At 43.1% G+C, this 10,177-nt stretch overlaps 1 long non-coding RNA gene across 1 annotated transcript; it reads left to right on the top strand.

Annotated features, from left to right (window-relative positions):
• Positions 1 to 936: 936 nt before the first annotated feature.
• LOC147013152 (uncharacterized) lies at positions 937 to 1,704 on the top strand. Its single transcript, XR_015051405.1, has 3 exons — positions 937 to 987; positions 1,077 to 1,221; positions 1,443 to 1,704. It is a non-coding gene; the product is annotated as an uncharacterized LOC147013152 (long non-coding RNA).
• The last annotated feature ends 8,473 nt before the right edge of the window (positions 1,705 to 10,177 follow it).

Below are 10,177 nucleotides of genomic sequence, written 5' to 3'. Positions count from 1 at the left end.
CAGTCAAATGACAGCTTTGTTTTCCGATTCGTGTTCAAAATATAACACTCAATTGGAATGAAGTTGTTCCTCGATCATAGACTGACGGTTGTAGATGCAGACAGGCAGACAAAGTGAAACAATTGCTTAACCTCACTTTTCGCTTCACGCACACAGGTAACTAACACTCATGCTAACGTGTGATCGGCAGTGAAACTGATTTTAAATTGGTATAAAGTCCAGGTGTAAGCGGGGAAGATGGGGGTTATGAAGATGGGGGTAAACGGAGGAGATGGGGGTTACGAATCCACAATGTTCTTGAGAGGTTTTCTGAATTGGAGAAAAGTTGAAAGTCTGATTCTCATCACATCTTCAAAATTTCATCATCCTTCAACCAAAGGACCTAGTTTATATACCAAATGGTGAGATTTGGAGTTAAACTGCTACCTATCCACACCTTAAACTACCATATATATGCCCAGGCTCCGTGTTGAATTGAAATAACCTCCTTGACATTAATCACGTCGCTCGTTTCAATAGCAATTCCAACCAAAGTCACGTTAAGTGTCAAGTGATGTCCAATTTTGCACTTTTTTTTCCTGCATCATTATTCTTATTACGCAATCAAAAAAAAAAAAACGAGTTATCACAATATCTTTTATAAAGTCCATGTGGTATATGTGGCTAAAAATATGGAATCTGAATCTCTAACCCAGAGTTCGTCCTTTTGAAGAGTCATTACCAGCACTTGTCCCCGGCGGCGAGATGAGTCCTCATCTCCCCGCAGCCGGCCTGCTGGAACAACATCCATCACAAACCTAATTTGGAATGCCAGACACAGGTCTCTTGCGAGGCACTGATGGTGTTGGCATATTTATGTATGTTTATCGATCGATTCCATCCTATATTTCTATCTATGTAATTGCCTATAACTCTCCCCATTCTTTTTGTATCCCAAGGTGGACGTGGGGTGTGCCGTTACATCATGTTCGTTGAAGCTTCCATTGAGTAAGTACTTTGCAATGGTTTCCCCGCTGCTTGTATTGAATTTGGAGATACGTTGGCAGATTGGGGAGTTTAGTGTGTTTGAACTCCAGGGAGGTGTGAGGGTGAGATTTCTCCTTGATTGCCCTGTTGGCTGGAGAGAGAAAAGCGACGTGACAAGATGTGGTCGGCACTGGGACCAAGAGTGCTCCTGGAAGTTGCACCACTCCCCCCAAGCTCATCTGCTGCGTTTGTCTGGTCAGTTCCAGTGTTGTCTAATGTCTCTGTCTGCAGTTAGCAGCACGCACATACATGAATGAGCCTTAGACTATGTGCAAAAATGAAAAGATAGGGAAGGACTTGAGGGAAGTAGCTAAAGGGATAAGAAAGAAAATTTGGGAAAGTCTCAATAGATGGAGAAAGGATTGAGAAGGTTCACGAGGCGGATGACTACATCGTATCACCCTGCGGTATGACAGGTGCCACAGGGGTGATATGATCACAGCGTACAAGCTCCAACATGGGAAAGTACAAGTACCAACAAACATCTTTCTCTGCTACAAAAAGCACGACAACGTGAGGACACTCTAAAATTGCACAAGAAGAGATCCAGACTTGATGGCAGGACCAAGTTTGTTTGTTTTTAGCCACATGGTGATCAATGAATGGAACAACCTCCCTGCAAATGTTGTGGAAGCACCGGCAGTAGAAGCCTTTAAGACAAGCCGTGATAGGCACTGGTGGAACAGAAAGTTACAAGTTACTTGTCTCTTGAGTCTGTGCAGTAAAGTTGAAGTTGTGCTCAATGTATGATGTGAATACTGGGAAATCTAGAGGAATACCTACTATCCCGTACGATGATTGATGTGATGTGAAGTTGGGTCGGAGAGGAAAGAAAGAGGGAGTTGAGAGATGGAGAGAATGGAAAGAGGTGATGTTGAGATGGGGGGGGGGGGCAAGAGGTGGTCACGAATCCACCATTTTATATGGCCTCTGTAAAAGTAGTTATTCCATAGTATTATATACCTTTCACTAAATCCTCAGCCAAATGGTGCCCCATATATTTCTAAACCCCTCCGGTGCACTTCCTCGATTCTCCCTCCATCACTGCTGCGGTACACACCAACTTGCATTCATCAATATTCAAAAGGACTAACGCTGGCTTGGTACAGTGGGCCTTCTCTCACCGGAGCAGTATAGGTGCAGATGAAACAAAGCCATCGAAACAGCTCTGCTGGATTAGGAACCATCATTTTAGTTTAATGATTATTGTTTCCGTTTGATGAATTCCATTTCATTAATTTTATTATGCCCAATGCCCGAAGGACAAGGCATGCGCTTATTATATAATTAGTTGTGCATTTCGTTCTCAGCATCACTGCCTAGAATTAGGCCTAAGGCATACTATGTCAGGCTTCGGCCTGTAAAGCAAAGATGGTGCATTCCGCTTAGTAAACAGAGAGCAGTTCCAACGAAGGCTTTGCACCTGCAGTGGCTGAACTCAATTGCACAGCGACTCGAACGTACAACATTGTATAACACACAGTTTACACCAAAAGGCCTCCACCAAACATCAGGTCAGCCTAGCTTACTAGAGCTAAAGCACGTGCGGAGTTGAGATGCATTTACAATGCCGGGAACAATTTTTACACTAGTTTTTCAAAATTCATTTTTCTTTTGTAAAAAAAAACCCTGCCGTACCCAAATGTAACAACGTCTACATCATCTCCAAGAGCTTGCAACGTATATATATATATATATATATATATATATATATATATATATATATATATATATATATATATATATATATATATATATATATATGTGTTTTGTTCATGTCAAACAGAAGACTTTAACTCCCTTCCATACACAAGATAGTCCCGCCTGTTTACGATGGTCGTCATCTGGGCAGTCATGTGACACACGAGGACCAATTGAACTACTTGGTTCTGTATCCATTCCCATAATTGCATGGCGTCAGCATGTCGCGTGATGTCACCCTTCGGGAGAACAACATCTCGCCTAAAGAAAACCGAATGCAAAGCACGAGGCCGGAAGGTGGAAAACACTTTAATGCCATTGTAAATTGAACTGAAATAAGTGTATATTTTGTTTGTGAACAGGGTGACGCAAAACAGAAAAAACTTCCCACCCCCTGATCACTCACTGCAGGTTTGTAAGAACTTTTTTTTTTTTTCTCTGAGATGAAGCAATTCGGTGGTGTTATGGTCGGAGCATCCGAGGTTGGTGGTTGAAACACCGGCCGAGTCGTACCAAAGACTTTATAAAATGAGACACTTAATAGTCCAGGTTTGATTGGTCGAGATGGTGTAATATTTTACTGAAGTACTGGAAGTGCCAACTAGGTGACTTGTGTTCTATAGTGTTCATGTATATAATTCAATTGAAATATGATAAATATTTTAAAGGTTGAAGAAAACTTATTTCGGAAGTTTACCACCGTTGTTGCGGCGTCTTTTTCATCACCTTATGTTAACGTGTTAAAATAGTTATTCGTGCCTGTTGTTTGTGTCCTTTATGACGTCCTTAAAAACAGTGACCTGTTTGGAATGATGTTCATTTATTTTTTCACAGGCAGTCAGGCAGAGTAAAAATATTATCTCATTCCTCTCCTCGCATGTGTGATCAGGACAAGACTCCATACAATTTGCCAAATTCCTGTAAACTACATGTTTGTGTTCTGATCGTGTTGAAAATACAACATTCAATTGAAATGAAGTAGTTCCTCGATCATAGACTGACATCTATAGCCAGACAGACAAAGTGAACCAATTGGTTAACCCTGCTTTGCGCTTCATGCACGGGGTGAACATTGTGCGTGCTGCTTCCTTTCTTGACGTTCAGTGTTTAAAAGGACAGAGCATGGGCAATCCTCATAGGTTGGCATCAATCTGGAAGAGGACATTCCTCCTTTGGAAATGCCCAGCTGAGTGCAGCGAGAAAGGCGGCGTCATTGTTGTGACGTCGCTGGTACCCAGATTGCCCTGGGAAGTGACAGCACTTCCCCCAAGCTCAGTGGTTGTGATAAGCCTGGTGTTGGCTTCATGGTTAGGGTGGCTGGCATAGGATCCCAGACTGCTGAGTTTGAGTCTTGTTGGCCACTGAATTAACACTAGATGGGGTTGACTCAGCCTGTCATCCTTCCGAGGTTGGTGAAATGAGTACCAATGTACTGGTAGAGGGGCACAGCTGTGCTTCCAAGTAATGATAGCTACCCGGTAGCGAAGCTGCCATACGTAAGAACAGAACAGTGGCTGTGTTTGTTTTGTCTAACTGTCTTGTGTTGTGTCATGTGTATTCATCTGTATGTCCATGTATGTGAGCTGTTTGCATGGCAACTCTACTGCAAGTCTTAGAAATTGTAAAAAACAACAACTTCAAAACAGATTATCTGACTCTTGCTCCATCAATCGATGAATGTCAAATTCGAAAAGGAGAGACCATTTCTGGCCCGAGTCTTGCAGCCAAGGCCTGACATTCGATGTCATTCCGAGGAGGCTTCCCAAAGATGAGGCAGATTCGTAAAAAAAAAAAATCCCATTCCTTGAACTCTCATGGAGCGGCTGTGGCATCGCGTTGTCGAAGGCAGTTGTCAGGTTTGTGGACCAACCTTCCCCATGACGAGTCATGGCACCAAAACCTGATCTACGCAGGATCGATTTGGATGGGGAAACAACGTCTTTAATTAATTATCTCTTTTTCTACAACAATCTCCTGCTCATCGTGGGAGCTTGTACATAAATCGGTGCAGGACAAATGCAAAATTGGAGTGTACACAATGGACAAGTACAATTAGGAAATGGTATTTAAGCCTGAATTCCTGACTGGTTCGATGACATGGACATCGGTCACTTTCCGTGCATTATGAGTTTGCCAGACAGATAAATACGAGTTAATAACGTGGTGGGCAGGCACGATGGCCTATTGAGGTGTGCACACTCCCCTCTGAGCCGCCTAGCCCAGCTGGATTCGAACTTCGAATCTCGACGCAGCTATGACCTGTCATCCTGGTGTCTCACAGGCAGAGCGAGGCATCAATTTGTGTGCGCTGAACCTTGGATGGATGTTAAACTGGGCGTCCCATCTGCCGACATGAGTTGGTGGATGATAAAGGTCCCAGGGTGTCCTTCGCGAAGAGAAGGCAAGCTGTCGCCTGCATCCTTAACAAATAACAAATTCCTGCCCCAACCTACAGGGGCACTGCATCAGCGGCATAGCTGTGCCCTGATCATGCAATGATGCGACCACACAGCCTTGCGCTGCTGCATAAAAAAAAGTACAGATCACCTTGGTGTAAACTGTGATAAAAGTTTGTCCGCATCATATATATATATATATATATATATATATATATATATATATATATATATATATATATATATATATATATATATATATATATATATTGTGGCTGATGTATAGTTACTAGTTAGTGCAACCAACCGATTATATTTGGTTTAGGAATGCCGTGATTGCTTTTTTGGGAATCTCTTTGTAAAATGCCCTTCTTGAAATACAGCCATCTTCACTTCAAGCAATTCGGAGTTTTTTGTTGTTGAAAATTGCTTTTCATTGTGTGAGAGTCTTGCACAACCCTCTTCCATCATCAACGAGTTTTTCCTTATCCTCAGAACCTGAGAGAGATGTTCGCTGCATATGGCAAGAGTACACCGAGCATGGGGATGCTCGAGGTGGAGAAAAGAAAAGTTAAAAAAAAATGATTAACCGCTCATCACGGGCAGAAACTCTCTGGTAAAATGTATCCTTCCATGTAAAAATCTCGAAGATCTTAATTTACTGAAAGTGATTCTCGGCCGTCCGAGGGAAGAGCGTTGTTTAAGGATCCGTCGCCTCTCAAGCACCTGCGCTCGAACGTGATATGCGACCACTTATTGATGCGCGGCCACCCAGGATTTGGCCCTCCCGTCGGCTAATGAGAACAAACGGGCCACCGGTGGAAGGCTCTCGTTGCTGGGAAAGAAATGTGCAAAAATGAAATGAGCTTTCACCGCAGCCCTACTAACGAACCCACGCCATTAGCATATGTGCGCGTAATGGCGGTCTCTTCGGTTGTGTGCACATCTGAGATGGGGAATTGTGCCTCTCTCGAGACAGGCAGGTGTCCATTGTTTATGCATGACAAATGCGTCCCTTTCTCTAATGAAGGTCCTTCTGTACGTATACATATGTGAGTATGTATGTACGTGGTGTGCGATGCACGTTACACCTGCTTTGCGCATTCTAAAAGGCCTACTCCGGGAAGGTGTCATGCACTGTATATTGTCTTGTGTACCTGCTGTACTATAGAATATTGTGGTAAAGTTTATCTTGATGGCTTGAAGGGGGGAAGGAAATAAAATGAGGTCATCCATCCATCCATTAGGACCATACTCTGTGCAGAGCGTTGGTGCTGCCTAAGCAGTCTCCTTGGCTATTGGACATAATCCTGGACGGGTCACCACTCCGACACAGGATACCAGCAAGCTGACACTCATTTTGTCGACCTCGGAAGAATGACAAGCAGAGTCAACCCCACCTAGTATTAATTCTACAGCTGAGTGTGATTTGAACTCAGGACCCTGGGATCCCAAGCCCACCACTCTAGCCATTAAGCCAACACCAGGCATAAAATGAGGTGAACTGTAGAAGAATCTGCTTAATTGATTAAATTATGTCCTCATTGCGGAGTACATGCCCACGAAGCATGTACTGAATGAGCAGGGAAAGAAAGTTTAAGGTCGGGGGAATGTGTTTGGAGTCCCATAATACAAGGAGTAGCGACCCACAAATTTCTGGTCACCTGGGTCATGGGCGCCATCTTGTTTCCACCGATAGCTCATCATTCTTTGTAAAATGTGCCGTGGATGCACCAATCGATCAGAGAAGGGTTTCAAAATGTATCGATTCCCTGCTGAAACCGGAAGGAAAATAATTTGGGAAAATAAAGTTCGTGTGAGATATGGAAACCAACTTTGGGATTGTTTCTGTGCCAGGTGAGTTGTAATCCCTCCCGTGTGTGATGCTGTACTCACATTGTGGTTGGCAGTTGGGTATAACTCGATAAAATACATAAATCAACATGGAACATTCTAGATAGATAATTGATGACATATCAAGAACATCCTGGGATTCCTAGAAAAGTTGAATGTTTACATAACACGGCACTTGTGTGTCTTACGTCATTATAAGCACGTCATCCTGTAACGTAAGTTTTATTTATTTATTCTAATTGGTGTAAGTTTTCTAGTTAATATTTCGCATGGAATGACAACATGTCATGATCCACGACGTGGTTAATTCCAAAATAATTCAGGATCCATTCGCCTTTCTTCCTCACCTTGCAGCAAAACAAGAGATTGTATTGTGTTGAAAAAAGTTGAGGAATCAGAAGAGTGGGAGGAAAAAGGGGAGAACGACAATATAGTAATGGAGCAGGTATTGCAGAACTGTGGGGAAAGGGAAGCCGTGGAAGATGGGAGATTTAATGGGAATAGAAAAGAATGAAGGATTACATGCACAGGCACGTTTCAGTGGCACAATAGTTATGTTACAATAAATTAAGAGTTTAAAAATAAAAAAACCTCATTCACTGATGGCTCGTGATCCTCATCTTCATTTGAATGCGCACCTCTTTTACTCTAAAAAACTTTTACTACTTTTACTTTTACTACTTTTACTTCTTTGTTCTATTTCTGCTTTCCTGTTCCATTCGCTTGTAAAGAATAACTTCCTGATCCATATCTTCTCAAGGGGCTGGCAGGATGGCCGAGACGGAGAGGTATGCAAACTTCTCTCTTAGCTGTCTCGCCTGGGTTCGAACTCCGACCCAGCTATAAACTGTCATTCTTGTGTTTCACAGGCAGGTTGATTCATCAATGTGTGTGTCGTCCATTGGATGGGCATCCTGTCTGCCGACATTAGTTGGTGGATCGAAAAGATTTGCATCGGTCTTCTTTGCAAGGAGTTTTTGAGCTTTTGCCGACACCCTGAACAAATTCCAAATACCTTCCCTAACTACTTATGTCGAATGTTTTGTCTGGCCAGCCTGTTAGTGGAAAATTTTGCCCAATAACCCCACAAGAATGTGGGAATAATTGTGGCCATATATGAATAAGATTTATTAACCCACTTCTTGGATGCTGTTATGCAATGTTCTTCATGAAGATTAACAATAGCTTATTTGGCTATGTCTGTGTGCGTTTTATAAAGTTTAGAGAAAAGTTTTTAAAAGCAAATTGATGTATTATAAATTTACGAGCAGAGTACCCACCCTATGGGAGATCTTGTTCCAAGTATGCAACACATTATTCTGGCAACGCATACCTTTATTTGGGTGGAGTATAAGCCACTGACAGCTCTGAAAACGCAAAAAACCCCAAAAACCCATGAAGTTATGTGCATGACGTAAAAACATACCTACTGCTTATAATTCAAAACACCTCACTGCACTGGAAAACGTGGGGACAGGAATACTGCACTGTAAATGGTGAAGACTTGTAATACCCTCTCCCACCTCGAGGCGAAACAACACAAAACACATTTTCATGGAGAATTTGCGTCCGTCCCTTCCCCCTCCCGTCAAGACCACCGGCAAAGATAAAAAAAACACCCCTATACACGAATTCGGGTCATGCTGATCCTACTTAGCAAGTCTGGATGTAATTGGCCCACAACTGTAGGAGTAGCGTAACAAACAACACACACACAGACACACAAACTGGGCCATGGATGATAGTAAGGATAAGGGGGAAAAGGGGGAAATGATTGTGAATTTAATGTTCCATCTCTATTTACTTTTAACATCGTTCTAAACAAACGGGAACAGTAACAACGCAGGCATGATAGGCCGAATGGCCTTTTCATGTGCCAAACTTCCCTGTGTATCTTTGTGTAATGTTGATAAGAACGGGAAGAAATGGGGAGGGGAGGACACACAGTTGGAGGGTGTGTGTTCATGTATTTGGAAGAGGGAGATTGTGTCGTTTGGAGGTGGTGGTGGATTGAGGACTTGGGGTTGGGAGGGGGGTTGAGTACCAGGGGTTTGGGAAAGGCGAGGACTTGAAGAAAGGGGGAGGGGATGACAGAGTTGGGTTGGGGGCAGGAGGTCAGAGATGGCACAGAGTTGGAATCGAGGGGTTTGAGCTTTTTGAGGGGGGGAGTTGAGGATTATGGTTGGGAGGGGGTTTGAGAATTTCAAGAAAGGGGGAGGGAGGAACAGAGTTTGGGTGTGGTGGTACGTGTAGGGCAGAGCGAGAGGACAGAGTTGGTAGGGGGTTGAGGACTTGGGATTGTGTGTATGGGTGGGAGGGGGGAGGTTGTGTACCTGATGTCACCTTTTACATGATGCAGCATTTCCATGGGTCCCAGATTATCTGGTTGGGTCTGTTGCGTCTTTTGGGTCCTCATGGTTTTTTGGGTCCTCGTGGTCTTTTGGGTCTTTCAGGTCTTTTGGTGCTTAGGTGTTTTTTTTGTCTTTGGGATGTTTTGGGTCTTTAAAGGTCTTTTGTGTCTTTAAGGATCTGTTGTGCCTTCAGGGTCTTTGGGATCTTTGGAGTATTTTTGGTCTTTGGGTTCAACTGGGTCTTTGTGGTCTTTTGGGACCTCAGGTTATTTTGGTTCCTCTTGGTCTTTTGGGTCATTGGGGTCTTTTGGGTATTTTGGCTCCTCAGGGTCTTTGGGTCTTTTAAGTCCTCGAGGTACTTTGGGTCCTTGGGGTCTTTTGTGTCTTCGGGAATTCTGGGTGCTTGATTTTAATGAGTTGTTCTAACAATGGCTTTAAGCCTGCATGAATGATTTCCTTGGTGTAGTATCTGGCATTATCTACATATTACATCTGCAGTAGAGGGCATTTCGACCCTTTAACCTGTCTTTTCCCACTGACCCTTTTCAAGCAGAGTGTCAGTCTTGACTTTCGGTTTCTACACCTCTTCCCAAGATGGTAGATATTCTTAAGGGTAAAAATAAGGTCTTATCCTCTTATTGACATATCAAACATCTCTCAGCTTCCCTGGCTAATCTTCTTAAGTACTTTGCCAGCTTTTCACTGCACCTGGACGGTGTGCAGTGAAAGATAATGGCGTCGATTCTATCTTCAGATTTATAAAAATAGCAAAACCAGGTGATATCTCGTTATGTTACGAGTTCAGCTTTAAAGTCTGAGAGTGTACAGCATGAAAATAAATCAAATTTA

Source organism: Eptatretus burgeri, chromosome 14, assembly GCF_056783735.1.
Source record: "Eptatretus burgeri isolate ZD-2024b chromosome 14, Ebu_testis_v1, whole genome shotgun sequence".
Lineage (NCBI taxonomy): Eukaryota > Metazoa > Chordata > Myxini > Myxiniformes > Myxinidae > Eptatretus > Eptatretus burgeri.
Note: the sequence above shows the minus strand (reverse complement) of the source record. Positions and strands in the feature narration are given on the sequence as shown.